Source organism: Aythya fuligula, chromosome 2 (assembly GCF_009819795.1).
Source record: "Aythya fuligula isolate bAytFul2 chromosome 2, bAytFul2.pri, whole genome shotgun sequence".
NCBI lineage: Eukaryota > Metazoa > Chordata > Aves > Anseriformes > Anatidae > Aythya > Aythya fuligula.
Window position 1 is genome coordinate 95118877 of NC_045560.1, and position 15649 is coordinate 95134525.

The window sequence follows — 15649 nt, forward strand, 5'->3', positions numbered from 1 at the left end:
TATTATTTTTTTAAGCAGTTATTGTTTTCTTTTGTGGCCTTTTCAAAAAATATATGTTCCAAACACTTGTTCTTCTCAAAGCTCTGCTACTGTGCATGGTAAATCTCTGTGTAAGAAAGGAATAATTTATGAGATCTATGTTTATTTTTATTCATCTTTCTTTTGAAAGAAAAGAAGATGAAATCTCTCGCTTCTGACACCCATAAAAGGTCAAATCCAAAATGTATCCAATAGAGAAAAAAAACAGTCATCTTTTAGGGATGAAAGTCAACCCTTTTATTAAAAATAAAATTAAATGTTCTCCACCTTTTCCAGAAACATTTAAAAACTTTTTGAAATGCATTTTGTCACAGCTTGTGGGATTCATTTGTCCAAGATCAGATATTTACATCTGAGCAAGTTGCCTTGGTCCACCGTAAAGAGAGAGAGATACAGACACTTCCAGAATGAAATTTCTGGAATTACATAAATTTCTACTATGAATTCTACTATTTATTCTACTTTAGTATGTGTCTGCAGAACTCTACACAAATTATGCTCTAAAAGTCCTTGTTTTCCCCAATGTCTTGAAAAGGAGCTTGGACAATTTAGCTGAGAGATGGAAATCTGCAGTATACTCATGTAAGATTAAAGAGTTGAATCCCATCAAGTCTTCTAACTAGGAAACAGTGTAGTAGCTATGAAAGGGAAGAATTAATTACAGTAAAATTAGTGAGGTATATCAAATACAGTTCAGTTTGCTGTTCTGTATGTTTGAAAACTATGGTGACTTCTCATATAATAAAGTTTAAATCACCAATTTCATCCATGAATCGCTTTAAATCTCATAGAAATACTTTGCTACTGCTGAAGAGTAAGTCAAATAAAATGAAATCTGTAAATATGAAAACCAAGTATCCTTGCTGAGAAAACCCAAGATATATCTTTTTTTACTAAGGACAATTAAGATTAAGTTAAGATTTAATTCATTTTATAGCATTCTCATCTAATTTGCAATCAATACAGAGTATTCTGTCAATCACAACTCTACAGTGAAAAATACTACACTGTCTGTAAATATATAATTTTTAATCTTATATAATTTTACTTTTCTAATACTTTTGTAAAAATTTACTAAATTTTACTAAATGTCATAATACTGTCCAATACCTGAGAAAGAGGCCTAAATGTGTAACTTTTTTTTTTTTCTTTCACTTTCTGTTTTTACTTGGAAATCAAATAAAGTTCCAAGATTAATTTTTAACAAGAAAAGAAAAAAAAAAAAAAAAAAAACATTTATACAGTAAGTTGATTTAATTAATTCATGATTTATTTTCACCCAAATCCAAACGTTTTGAGAAAACTGTAACTTGATTTGGAAATAGTCCTTTTAAACCTGGATTTAAACCTCTTTCTCTTATTTGTGATTGCTATACAAGTTATATTAATATCACTTTAGAAAAATATTATCTAAGCTGACATGCCCTTAGAAAAATTAGTTGTGTTAACTCTGTGTGATATGATCTTCAAGGGGTTTGTTTTCTTTCCTTTGTAGAAAAAAATTAGTCATACACAGATTCCTCTAAGAAAATGTCTCAGGCAAGAAGCAAAGAAATTCAAGATTCTTCAAATGGATTTTTCACCAAATTATGTGTATAGTGCTTTCTTGATTATTAAATTACACTGTGTTCTAGGTCAAGGTATAGAATAAATGATTATCATTTGTTTGAAGTGAATGGGAGTTAGGTAATTAAGCATATTATTGAGTTTCAGATAGCAGGTAATTTTGTATTTAAACTCAATGAAAGGTTTGGGTGGGGTGTATAGAAGGAAGCTTCTATTAAGAAAAGAGAGGCTGGAAATTGGGTATCTTCAAAACAGACTTACACCATTTCTCTAATTAAAATCAGTGGGCAGGCTTTCACAAAAACAGGGTAAAGTATTGAAGGTAGCATAGAATGTACAAGCTAGACCATAAAATGTATTTAGTTTGGTTTAGGGTTTTATTTGTTTGTTTGTTTGTTTTCAGTTGAATGCAGCTATCTTTCAGCATTATAGGCTTTACATCATTTTCTGTAAAAGCCTACTAAGGTCTGGAAATACCCATTAAAGGAAATGGAAATCATGCATCTGAGAACATCATGCGCTGAGTTAAAATAAAAATAAATAAATAAATAAAATAAAGTTTTTAATACATTATAAAAATGAGATAATCAATTTATATTTTCCATATATTTAATGTAAAATTAGACAACTCAATAGGACAGATTTATAGACAAAATCACAAACTGAGTTCTGGTTAGTTAATAGCTGTATTGGGGTGGGACCCAGACAAATTAGGCCTGCGATTCTTTGGACTTCTGGATTATTTGGATTCTTTTTTTTATGAAAAACTCCAAAATGGTAGAGATATTCCCCAAACTGTTGATTAATTTTGAAGAACATAAACTCTTCCAAGATGAGAAGATTTAGAACTCGATATAAAAAGTCTTCTAAATTCCATTTTTTTGATGGATTATGGATCTAAATGGCAGTTTCCCAGGCTTTGGTCTCTCCAGGGTTAGCTGATTTAACTTTTGGTAACAAAGCTTATTGAGGCTGTGTCCTTGTCCTTCCACCATCCCTCTGCACTTCCCAGTGCCTTCTGGTCACTGGGCTCGACATTTCTCCCCTACCTGACTGGTGAGCTCTGTTCTGCAGCTGTACATTTGATATCTGCTCCCCTCATCTCCATCTCAGTCCTCTTGGTCTCATAAAATATTTTTCAATTTAAAAACAAAATCTGAAATTTTGGCACAAGTGAAGGTTCTTCCTTGGCTTTATTAGTGACAGTTGAGGTATATTGTCATATAAACAGGATAGGTTTGGTATAACTGCGGGAAGGGAGGGCAGTCAAAACAGTGGAGAGATTCAATATTTTGAGGATAGGAGCATGTACCGAACTATGTTGTTAATGGCTAGTCCAGAAAAGTCTATAAAACATTCATGGACTCTCCATTGACCTTCCATATACACAGACAAAAAACATCAGAAATCCCCTGGTGTGCTATCCTTGAATAAAACAACAGCTACAAAATCTGCCAGAATGACTGGGGGTATGCTACACAGGGAAGAAATAGCCCATCTGGCCCCTGACCTGGTCTGCCTGATGCAGCAGGTTGACATCGCCTCTGTACCCGTTGCACAAGTAGAAATCACTTTCACCACAGTTGTATGAATTGCAACACTGGTATCCTTTACAGCTCAGGTATGAAAACATCTATAGAAACAGTCTGGCTCCTGGATTAAGCCATTTAAATTATAGAATCTTTTCCATTTAAATAACAAACCTGCATTTCTAGGAATGCATTGGCTGCTGCATGCCAGAAGCTGTTCAGCAGAGCAAGGCAAAGCAAGCTGAAGTTCAGTGTTGGCACTCTACATGGGAAACAGCGGTTCTGCCCAGCAGCAGTGCTCTCTAATACATGATGTGGTTGAATAGGAGCCATCAACTTCTCCTGCAGCCCAGGCAGGGCACAGAAGGTTGCCACACCAGTGCTGTTTTGCCTGATGTTTGCACATGCTGATGATGCAGTGAGGAGAAATGTGGTTTAGTTGAGTAAGGAAGTGATTTCAGTGTGGTGGGCTTCTGGCACAGGCATTCCATGTCTTTCCATGCTACAGGTGTTTTAAATCCTGGTGCTTTTGTTGTCCCTTCTCTTTCCTGGTCCTGTAGGGAAGTGAGGCAGTGCTAGATGCAGAGCAAGTAGCCCTGTGGAGGTGAGGAGGGTGCGAGTATGGAGGAAAGGACTACATCTGGAATGTGGGGGCCCTTGGTTTCCAAATATGCAAGTATGGGTCCAAGCACAGTAGTCACAGAAGGACAGTGACTGCTTCCCTGAGCTATCTTTCATATGTTTCTGGCTGATTTCTTTACGTTACAGCCCATTGTTCTTGTTTAAGTCAAAGTTACAGAAGCATGTGATTCATGCTAGATTTTTCTGTACCTATCCAAAACACAGAAAAACAAAACAAAACAGCAGTTTTATATCTTATAGAGAAATGCAGTTAATAAGAGCATATGATTCTATTGCTCTCTCTCACTAATTTGTAAAGGCATTAACAAGCAATTGTTTACAAAAAGGCACAGAGAGAAAATCTGGATGTGAGTATAATAATTTTTTTGCACTGAACATCTTAAAATTTGAGGGTCAAAGATTTGTGGTCAAATAGGTAAAGTACTTTCTTTTCTACATTCTGATAAATATATAAAACAAGTGGCATAGATTATGGTTCCCCTCAGTTCGGTTCAGTCTTTATTTTATTTTTTTTTCTTCATTCCTGAAACATTCTGCAATTTAATTTTCTGTTGAATATTGTAACTAGCAAGGAGTAGGTTGAAATTTCTACCTACCTAATTGAAAGATACACATGCACTGAGATATATCTTCACTTCAAGTAAGATTTAAACCCCATTCTCATAGTTTAATGGTTTTTGGTTTGATTTCCAAGCTTGTCAAAACTACATTTACAGGACTTTGGTAGCTAGCTTATATTATGTCAACAGTTTCAGGGAGCTGTTGAAATACATTTTTCTTGGAACTATTTGCCATTTCCAAAATTTGTCTTGCTCTCATACTCCAAACAAAACTCATCTCTCTTTACCCATCATACATGTACATCTACATCTTTAATATTATCTCAGAAAAAAATGCAAAAGATAATGCGATAAAACAGGGACACATATATACCTCAGTTTTGAAATACTAGAAATTTTCAGGTTTTGCTTCTAGGTGTAATGAAAGACTGATAATATTACTTTTGTATACCAGTTTTATGTGTTACTCGGTTTTGTGCATCTACAGGGTTTTTTACTATTTAATGTAGTCTTTTATGCCCGTGTGATTGCAAAGTCTCTGCTGTTCTTCACTGTCATACTGCAATACAGTGATAAGTGAGAAAAATGCCTACTTCTGCTTTTCTAGTTTTAATCAGCTTTTCAAGGATTTTTCCCTTACATTATATGTCATTCCTACAGGCATAAATCCTGTCCTCTTGTAACAAGCTAATGTTCAAAATAAAATCATCATTGCTTTATGCTATCAATTTTCTGGGCAGAATAAATTCTTTCAAACTATGCATGTTTTGTCAAATTGTTTTTACTCAGTACCTATAATATCAACCCTGATTCTGGAAACTCTTCCATGAGTATACTTAATTTTATGAACAAAATTAAAGTTATGCTTATGTATAAATACCCATGTGATCTCTCTGTGCTTTGCCAAGCAACTTCATTCCAGAGCTGTCAGGTGCATTATGTAACTGCTCTATATTAATTATTTAATCCTTTATTTTTTAGAGTAATTATAATCTAATATCTGTAGTTTTCCATGGGAGAATTTTCTCTTAATACAGGCCTATTTTCTGTAGTTATTCAAACTCCAGAAGAAGTAAAAGGAAAAAGTAAGTCAGAATTTGAAATTAAACAGCATAGAAATGAGGCTTACCATTTTAGGAAAATGTTGAAGCAATCATTAAAGATAAAATCAGGGACTATCACTTCAAAACTCTTTATAACCTAATCACTCTTCTAAACCACTTCCTTCTGTTCTTAGTAAAATATATATATTGTTCCAAATTAGTACTGAGAGGAGATTACTGTTGGCTCATTTTCCTCCTTTCTGTTTTGTTTAGTGGATTAGTAATAAAAAGAAGTTTCTAGAAACAGAGGTTAAAACAAGTGGAGGTACACTGAAATAGAAGGAAAATGGAGTTACTTTCTCTGAAACTCTGACTTTTAACAATTTCCTGCTGGAGTATGTTTCACCCCTCTTGAATACAAAATCATCTTATACATTTAAAATATATATGTAGCCAAAACAACATCATTTTCTGAATGAGCTGTCTTTTGCAAATACTATCCTCTTTCCTCGTGTAAGTTTTAGCACCATTAGAATTTAAAAAGAAAAATAAAAACAATAACAGTGATAAATTTTGAAATTCAAGACTAGAATGGATTGCTAAATTCCTAAATTACTTCCTCCAGTTGCTAAGTTGTAACTGGAGGAAGCCGAACAGCCCTAACATGAAAAAAAGATGTATCTGAGTGAGTTAATTTTGATTTGGCTGTTGCTAACATCTTACTTTTCAGAACTGTTTTAGCCTCATCTTGACATAAAAATCACACATGCTTACATCCAAAAATGGGTGTCAAATGAAAATTTATAAAGTGAGAAATATCACTGTAGGGAACTATTGCACCGGGCTGTACACAGAACATTTCAAATGCAGTTTTTTCAAACCCACCATTTCTTTTATAGATCACCTGTCTCTTGTGCCTGGATCCAGTTCCTGGATCCATCTCTTAAAGCATATGAGAACTGAGTAGTATATGGTCATTTTTAATAGCTGCCAATATTTCACATGGAGATTTCATGTCTTCCAGCTTTTGGTGCATGAGGCTACACAACCTCATTACCTTAATTCTTCAGACCAATATCCCAGGCTTGAGGATGTCCTTATGTTCTCACATGTCCTTATGTTCTCACAACTCTATACCTGGTGGATCCCTCAGACTTCTCAAAACATCTCAGTTAGCATTTTAAGGATCAAAAAGACAGGTATGAAACACACAACTTGATGAGGATTTTCTCAGCAGCCACATCTGCTTGTAAAAGCATTCAAAGTAGCACTCCTGAACACACTTTTCTCACCCTATGTTTCACACAATTCTTGGGTTTGATGGGTGTCCTGGGTTTGTGTAACATTTTCCTCACTTCCTAGGGAGCTACCCCTAAGTGTAGCAGTGTAGATGTAGCCTATCCCCTAAGGAGAGCATTGCTCCCTAAGGGAGGGGAAATACAACTTGTGACCCCATTTGGCTCTAAGCCTAGAGACAAGCTTCTACATGGGGAGCTGTTTGTCATGGGAGAACTAGAGGTTGAAAGGCTTGGTGTTTATGGAATTTGATGGGTCTTTTGCTGATGGCTTTCATTAATTTAACCACTGGAAGCTGAAGGAGTACTCTTAAGACATATCACTGTTTGCATGCCTTTATAGTTGTCCCTATATCTCGGCAAGGGGTCACTTGGAGATGCAAGTTATTATACAAGTGGGATCTTGGTTGCTTTAATATTTTATTTTATTTTATTTTATTTTATTTTATTTTATTTTATTTTATTTTATTTTATTTTATTTTATTTTATTTATTTATTATCTGAAAAGCTTCCCTTGCTCTTTCCAAATAAGTTTATTTCCAAATAAACCAGCCTTGCTGCGTCAAAACTGCTTTTCTCATACAGTGGAAAAAAACAGACAAACAGAATACTGGCACCTACCATATAAAGTACAAGACATAAAATAGCATAGATTTCACAGCTTTGTATAAATGTGTTCAACACTGCCTCAGCTATCTTATTTTGAATCTTTGGACATGGGTAGTGGGAATCCTGCCTTTCAGTTTGACCCTGGATGTCGAAGATGACGTTAAGAAAACTCTTTATGTGCTACAGCATTTTCACAGGCCACCTGGACTAAGGGCAAGTAGATATTCAAGGACACAGAGAGTTGCTGATATCCAACAGTCATAATATGCACACCAGCTGCTGCTCTCCTCCCATCTCAGGCACGATAACTGTGCAACTCCAACCTCTAAATAATGTGCTCTTTACTCTGTGAAAAAAAAAAAAAAAAAAAAAGAAAGAAAAAAAAAAGAAAAAAAAAGTTTTAAGGATGCATTGCGTAGGAAAGAAGCCAGAGCACCTCGTGTTCTGACCTCTCAGCTGGAGTAGATCACACACAGCTTACTGTGAAGTTGCTCAGCATGTGCTGAGCCCTCCCCTCCCACGGGAGGGGGAGCACAACAGTGGCAGATGGTGGGGGAATGCCTTAATCATACAATCAGAGGTATGCATCCAAATGTGTGATGCGGGATAACAGAGCCTTTGTTTCCTCCCTGCTTTGTCTGAGATTACCAGAAAGCAGGCATGCTTTGTTAAGTGAAGGGAAAAGCGACCTTGTTACGAGGCACTCGGTCACTTCGTTGCATGTGTGGGAGAGCTGACACTGCTCTGCCCTATCCTCTAGCTAAGCACGCATCTCTTCCATGGCAGGGGACATTTCTGTTTGGGTCACGTTATGCTAGTGTGTTTGGTTATTCTCTAAATCAGGAAGGGACACCAGACCCTCAAAAGGAGGACTTTTCTGTATGCTTGAGCAGCCATTGAAAACACAGTGGTAGAAATTTGGCTGTGTTGTTCACGACAGCTGAATCTGTGCAGGCTGGGGCTTCTGTCACCAGTTGTGTTGTGCATCACTGGCCTGATGAGAAAAGCATCTCTGGGGAAAGAGACAACCATCTAAGGCTTTCTAAGAAACGAGTACTTATTATTATTAATTCATCTTCTCAACCACAAGAAATAAGCAATACTTCATATAGAATTGATATTAAAATTTCAGTTTGACAAGAAATATGTTTAGGTAAGTGAGATGAAACCCTTCTTTCAGGCATCCATGACAAAATCTAATAAAATGCTAGAGTATTAAATGTACAGGAGAAGGAACAGGTCTCCCAGATCTGTCTGCTTTAACCAGAGTGAATATCTAGGCTGGAGTCAGGGACTTCGAGGTCCTTGGGGCTGCCTTTCCTGTCAGGCCATCCCCTGGTGGTGGCCAGTCACTTCCTCTGTCAGTTGTTATGGAAGGTTTAAATGCTGAGCCAGCAGATACAAATTATGTAAACCTGGATTAGGCTACTCTCTTGGATGGCTTGCATTTCTGAGTTATAGGCAAACTGTGATCTGGTAGGATGGAAGAGACTGACAGCAGCTCTATTCCTTTTTGTTTGCTTGTTTGTTTTTGTTTTTTTATTCCTAAAGACTTTTTCTTCCCTAGATAAACACTACTGCCTGGCGAATTTGACATGAATTCATGAGTGACATTTGGTTTAGATAAAAAAGCTATAAAAATATTCTCTGGTCATTTGATAATGATTCAGATCTTGATTTTTCTACATTTTCCTTTTTCTACACTTTTCTGTTTCACACGTGCTGTGCATACTCAGACTCATTTTCCAGGGCACCAAAGGGAGCATAATTGTATTTATTCCCTATTGAGAGATCCAGAAACACTGCTGCTTCATCTTGGGTCTCTTTGGAAGTCTCATAGATTGTCAAAATGGATATGCTGCCTTGATTTGGTTTACTGTCTCTTATCTTTGAATTTGTGCTGTATCACATTATATCTTGAACTGTGCTTCACAATGTCTGATGCTTCAGCACTCAGAAATGGAGCTGAAGAGGCAACAAAATGTGGGCACAGCCTCTCTCACTGGCACATCCAGCCTCCCACGCAGTCCTGGCTTCAGTGTCCCTCTCCTGGAGAGACTCTGACAGATGGAGCTGCTGCTGGGGCCTGGGCTGCTGCCAGCGGGGACTTCTCTTCAGATCAGTGGTATCCTCATCCAGACCTGTCACTGTCTGGATGGGTCTTCAAACCCTGGGACCTCCTGGGAGATGTGCTGGGAAGCCAGCCCCAGCCTGCACGTGCCAACAGTTCGATTGCATGGCACGCCCACTGTAGAAAATGGACCAGCGTATGTGAGCAAAGGTGCTTAAAGGCACACAACAATTAATAAAGTTGTGTTACAATTTCATACTTGAGAAAATTTAATTCTCGTGGTGCTAGGACTGGCTGCCAGCAGTTTTACTAGAAGCCTGTAGTTTTACACATTTCCCACTGTAAATTCTGTGAGTCGGGAAAAGCATGCTGATGTTGGACTTTGCTAGGAAGAAGTTAATTCCAATTGTAAATTAAATATATATATTGATAGGGACCTATTCTTATTTTAAAATCACGTTACCTTTAGTAAAAACCTTTATTTATTGTATGACTTCAAAGATCATTCGTTTTGGTAAATAAACCCTCACAATGATAAAGTTATACAGACTATGAAAAGTTAATTAATTCATAAAACAGAACGCACATGAAAGGAGAAAAATCCTTAACTAGATTGAGGGGTTGCAGTTATTACATACATGTTTCCTAAAATAGAATCGTACCATACCTATTCTTTGAATATAGGTTTGTTTCTTAACTTCCCTAATGGAGTTAAAGGTAACTTAAATTACTAACAGATGTTTCAGTTGTTATGATTCACAGTTAAGATTTATTGATAGAAGTATTAAAACAAAATTGTGATTGCATATACAGCCTCATTTCAAACTATCAAGGACTTTATTTAACATCATAAGAAACATCAATTCCTTTTTAGAAGAGTCAGTGTAAACTCTGTATTTTGTTCTTCACATGTCATTCTACTTCATCAATAATCTGCCTTCACTATTGTATATTTGTTTATTTTCCTAGTGTCCTGAATGAAAGTTATGACTATAGTGTTACTAATTCAGGTTTTAAGAAGTAATTGTTTTAAACTCAAAGTCATTACTTATTATTATTATTATTATTATTATTTCATTATGTAGGTCCAATACATAATATTTAAATACCTAAGATAAATTTAAATACACATGAACTATAGTACTAAATTTCTGAGTAAAGACAGAAGTCAGTCTAACAAGAAAATTGGAAACATAAAATCTGGAAGGTAAAAATGTTTAAAAAGAATCAGTAAATTTAATTTTAATAAGCTTTTAAAAGTGCAGATGGTTGAACTATTTATGGAAAAATCTTCATGGGTTATAAAACTGGACTCAATTTTTGTTGAGTTCAGGGTACTTAATGTCATTTTATGAGCTTGCTTGCTTACATATTTACTGTTTCCTGTTGGCTAAATACCATTGCTAATGTAGTGAAGTAAGTCCAAGGTTAAGACTTAGCTTTTGTCCTGACTCTAAGGCTGACATATACACTTTGGCCTTTGACCAGTTTAACCTTTTTTTGTCTGTTTTGCTTTATGGATGAATGCAAGGTAGGACTTCAGTAGTATCAATGAAGAGTAATTTGCACATACTATACATGCTATACTGTTTTTATAACTCAGGATTTCCTGTATGTTGTATGAACTGGTATCCAGGATTTCAGAACAAAAACAAACAATCAAAACAAAACAAAATCAGACAGGAATTTCAATTGTAGGAAATAGTTATGCAGCAGTAAATGATGAAGGCAATATTTTCTCTAGCAAAACCAATTTTTACCTCCAATTACAAATGCAAAACTGTGGTAATTTAAATCCACATATACAAAAGTAACATATATTTTCTTCCTTTATTCTTCCTTTTGAAATTACTTCTACTGGAGAACAATCTTCTATCTGACCTGACATTTTCCTTCATATTTGAACTGTGATTCTTTCTCTGTCTTCAAACAAAGAAATAGTTGCCTACAAGTAGATAGAAATTCAAGAAAAAGGCTTTGCTCATTCATTATTTATAAGCTTCCCTTATGATTTTTTTTTAACTAGAAACTTTCAATTTATTATTGCTGATAAGTGATATGGATATATGTGATAAGGATAACTAAAAAACTTCCTGATCTTGTTTGACAAGGATATATTATGAAAGTTAAGATTACATTAATTTGCTAATAGTTTCTACAGGATCCGCAACATGACATGTTTCTGTATTTCTTCTAAAGCAAATTAGCTTTCATAACGCTTGGTTTAACTCACTGATGTAAAGGCATTTAAAGCAGCATGTCCAGGTTTTGTCGTAGATGGTTATTTTTTTAAAGAGTTTTCAAAATGACTAAAACAAAGGTAAGGCAGAATTGTGAGTACTTCTTGGTATTTGTATAGTTGCATGATTTTTGATTCTTATCTAGAAAATTGATTTGAAACTGAAAATTGATTTGAAAATGAAAATTATTCCAAATGTTAAGTGTACACAAATATCATTCTCTCCCTAACTATCTTTAAGCATTTCAGATGTCTGTGATCCATGCTCAGTTTTGCCTGTTGGCTGTTGCTTGGGCATTTTCTAAAATTCTTCTGAGCAAGAATTGGAGAAGGGACTGCTAAACAAGACGATGTCAGAAGAAGGTTTTCATATGTGTACAGGAACCATTTATTGAGTGGAGAAGCAGGAGGAATTATTTAAAAAATAATTGGAAAAACTTTTATAGGAGGAGACATAGAGGCATCACCTTATAAAGATCCCTTTATCAAGGGATAAAGAACAAACCAAGACCTAGAATTTTGTACTTTTTCAGATGTAAGTAGTATTTTTTCTGCCTTTTCTAAGTTGAGAAGCTTAAGTGGCCTTTAAAGGAGAACCCTCAATGACCCTTAGTTTATCTGGAGAAGTTTCCATAGTAACTTTATTAAATTTACTTTAAAATATAATTTTTATTTTTTGGAAAGTGAATATTCATCACTTGTACATGTTTGCCTTTGCAGTTTGTATGGGGTTCTAACTGTATAACAGGCTGCAGTGACAGAAGAAAGCACAAGCAATGTCAGCTGATGGTAGACTTTGAGGTCCTTAATCTTCTTTTACAAACATGCAGTTTGGGAACCACAGTAATGTTAGGGCTAGTTAATCCATCTTTCTTCTGGTGGGCTAAGCAAAGTTTTTACATTGGTATAATCAACTAGACATGTAGGAGTTTATTAATTCATTCACATAGCAATATACATATCCTTTTAACTGCTCCTTTATTTCAGAGTGCCCTTATTGTCATCGACATAAATTATACTGGTGATTATATTGATGCAAGCATTTCCATATTGACTTAACTGCATCACTACTAGTGTTATTTGCAGCTTATCAGTCAGACTGACATACTTGCAACATGCTTTAGATGTACATTATGACATGAAGTGGAAGGAACTGAAAGTAAACATAGTCCCATCTAGAAATTCTCAATGTAAGTGGGTATCAGTCGTACCAGCAATCACGATACTCTTGTGCATTTTGATAAGATTATTTTACTAAGTTGATGTCCATTGCAGAATTATATTTGCTTTTATTCAACAAGAACATGTAATTACCTGATATATAGTTGAATATCTGTTGTATTATCTTTATGTAATGTGGCTCAATTAATTAAGTAGTAGTGTGTTGATTTGTCCATGGTTGCCTAAAATGGGATATAAAATTCCATAATAAAACATGCCAAGGAAAACATCTTAATCCACCTGTAAGAGCAGTTCAGTTCTTTGTTGTCAGAAGACTTTCATGTTGGTAATAAAACTAATCAATTTTGACTATTATTTAATAACAAGGATTAGGTACTAATAATTCTTTTAAGCATAATTTTCAGTGACATATTTCTGGGACAGTTTTCTTTGGGTTGGTTAGTTGTTGGTTTTCTGTTCTTGTGAACAGCTGCAGATTCAAATTCTAAAATCACACTACTACTGTTACAGTATCGACAAATATTATCTCACAAAACACAGATATTTTCCTTCATATTTTTCTTTCCATTTTAATCTGGGGCAGGGGATGGAGTGTTCAATACAATCTCTCTATTGTGACTATGGAAAGATCAAGGTAAAAATAATCAAAGTACTAAAGAAATAAGCCAACATTGTATTCTGACTGTTGTTGTAAAAGCACAAGTTGGTGTATTTATTTGAAGGAATTTAACTTCATCCTGCCCAGTTGAACACAGAGGTTTTGACAGATATGCACTGCATTAAACAATCAGTATATTGACTTGAATAATTCAGAATTTATAAAGGGAACATGAGGGAGAGGCATATAGAAAAGGAGAGCTTGCAGATCCACCCTCGGCTATGTTGTCTTATGCAAGAGAGCAGAGAGCCATGCTGCTGCCTCCCTGCTTCCTTTAATTGCTATTTGGAGGTGACTTTTTCACTGGTCAGCACTTGTGCTTGAGGATGGGTAACTCAGCAGCTGTTGTCTTTTGAGATACAAAAGAGCACAAAGACTGTGTCTTCCCCCTCAACACTGATGTAACTATACATGTATTATGATATTGAAACTATATCCTTCCCTCTAATATAATATGGTTTATTTCCCTCATAGACTACTTTTCACAAATGCAAGTACTTTAAGATATCAATATCTTCATGGCATTTCTTAACTTTAGTAAAACCTGGCAGGGTCTCTGGGAACTGTCCTTTTCCATTTGTAAGGGACCAGGCACTACCAATGTGCTTCACAGGTACTAAACATGTTGCATATTTTCCACCTTCTTGGGTTGCTAAATCTTGGAAGTCTCAGTCCACCATTGAAGTTCACTTCTCCAAATAAATATTCCACCGAGCCTCATTCCTGTGAGGGCTAGCTCCTACTACCTGAACTAGATAGTTTGAGCCTATTTCAAGTGTGTTACACTGCGTTACAATTACCATTGTAGGCATGTCCTCAATGTTGCTTTCATCTGTGAAGGAAGCTGTGTAAGAATTTGTAAACATTGAAAAGGAATGGCATTGTGTGTATCTCCTCCCCATCATCTCCTTCCATTTGGTATAAGTAGATTCTGTGAGTTATGTGGCATCAGAGGTGCAAATTGCATATAGATCAGCATTCTGGGGTTTGTCTCTCTTCAATCTATTTTTTTTGTGTGTGTGTTTTAAATCTACAGATTAAAATTCTCATGCTTCCAATAAAGAAGACAGTGAAATGGTTCAGTGTTTAATGATAATTTTAGCATTTAGCTGATGACTGTGCAGATATTATTGTTTGGGACTTTAGCTTTTGATCTGGGTATAACAAATGCCTTGTGCCAGGAAGCACCAACTTTTATTTACTCCCTAAGAGTATGTAATGCTGATTGCAAAAGAAGATTTATTTATTTATTTATTTTGTGGATGGGCCTGGTGAAACTGCTGCTGGAAACCACTTTTATGTCAAATTTGTCTTAGGACCACATAATAGATGATATTCATGTAAAAAGTGAATCAGTTTACAGAACTGCAAACTTTAACTTTTGATCTGGATATAGCAAATGCCAAGGTTTCTCTGCCAGATTTGCAGCACAGTGTACAATTCTGCATAAAGATTTTTAACAATAAGTAGTGTAGTTTATGTAAGGAAAACTTTTGCCTGCTGTAAGCTCTCAGTTTAGTATTAATCAGCCTGCAGAATTTACTAAAATGGAGCTAGCTTCTCCATTCAGCAGAGTTGAACAGTGCACAATTGCTTTGAGTGAGAAAGGAGGAAAGGTTAATGTGGAGCTGTTGGGTAAAATACAGTCTTTTCAAATTGGGCATCTAGTTCAAGATCATCAGCTTCCCAAATCAGTGTCACAAATAGGGTCATGAGCTCAGAATTTACATGCAAATTGGGTTGTGCATTCCCAGAAACGGAGGCCTGAAATGAATTTTTTTGGCTCTGCTGAGCCAGCTCATCAAAGACACTGTAGCCAATGTGTCTGTGTTGTTGTTGATTTTTTTTGTCTCTCATCGAAAGTTAAAAGTTTTACTATAAAAATTATAATTTAGTAAGTTCCTGCACTTCTAAGTAATATGAATTAAAAAAATAATAATAATAAAAAAATAAGGCAGAAATTAATTGGTGCCAGATGTCATCAGGAGGCTGGGACTAATATGTGACAGAGTTCCAGCTACTGTGTCAAAGGCAGCAGCTGAACATACTAAGTTTCTGTACAAGAAGGTCATATAGATGATGATAATCCCAAAACTGCAGATGTAAATATTTTAGCTCAAGTGTAAGTTAGCTTTAATTATACAACACAGCATGTTTTGCAGTCAGTGTGCTGATGAGTTGCTAATTCCCAGTCAGTGTGAGAGATTAGATTCCCA

The 15649-nt window shown here is 35.5% G+C and overlaps 1 protein-coding gene across 2 annotated transcripts in view; it reads left to right on the top strand.

Moving 5' to 3' along the window:
- The window catches only part of GABBR2 (gamma-aminobutyric acid type B receptor subunit 2), a 479128-nt gene that overhangs the window by 302157 nt on the left and 161322 nt on the right, over positions 1-15649 (top strand). The window lies entirely within an intron of this gene.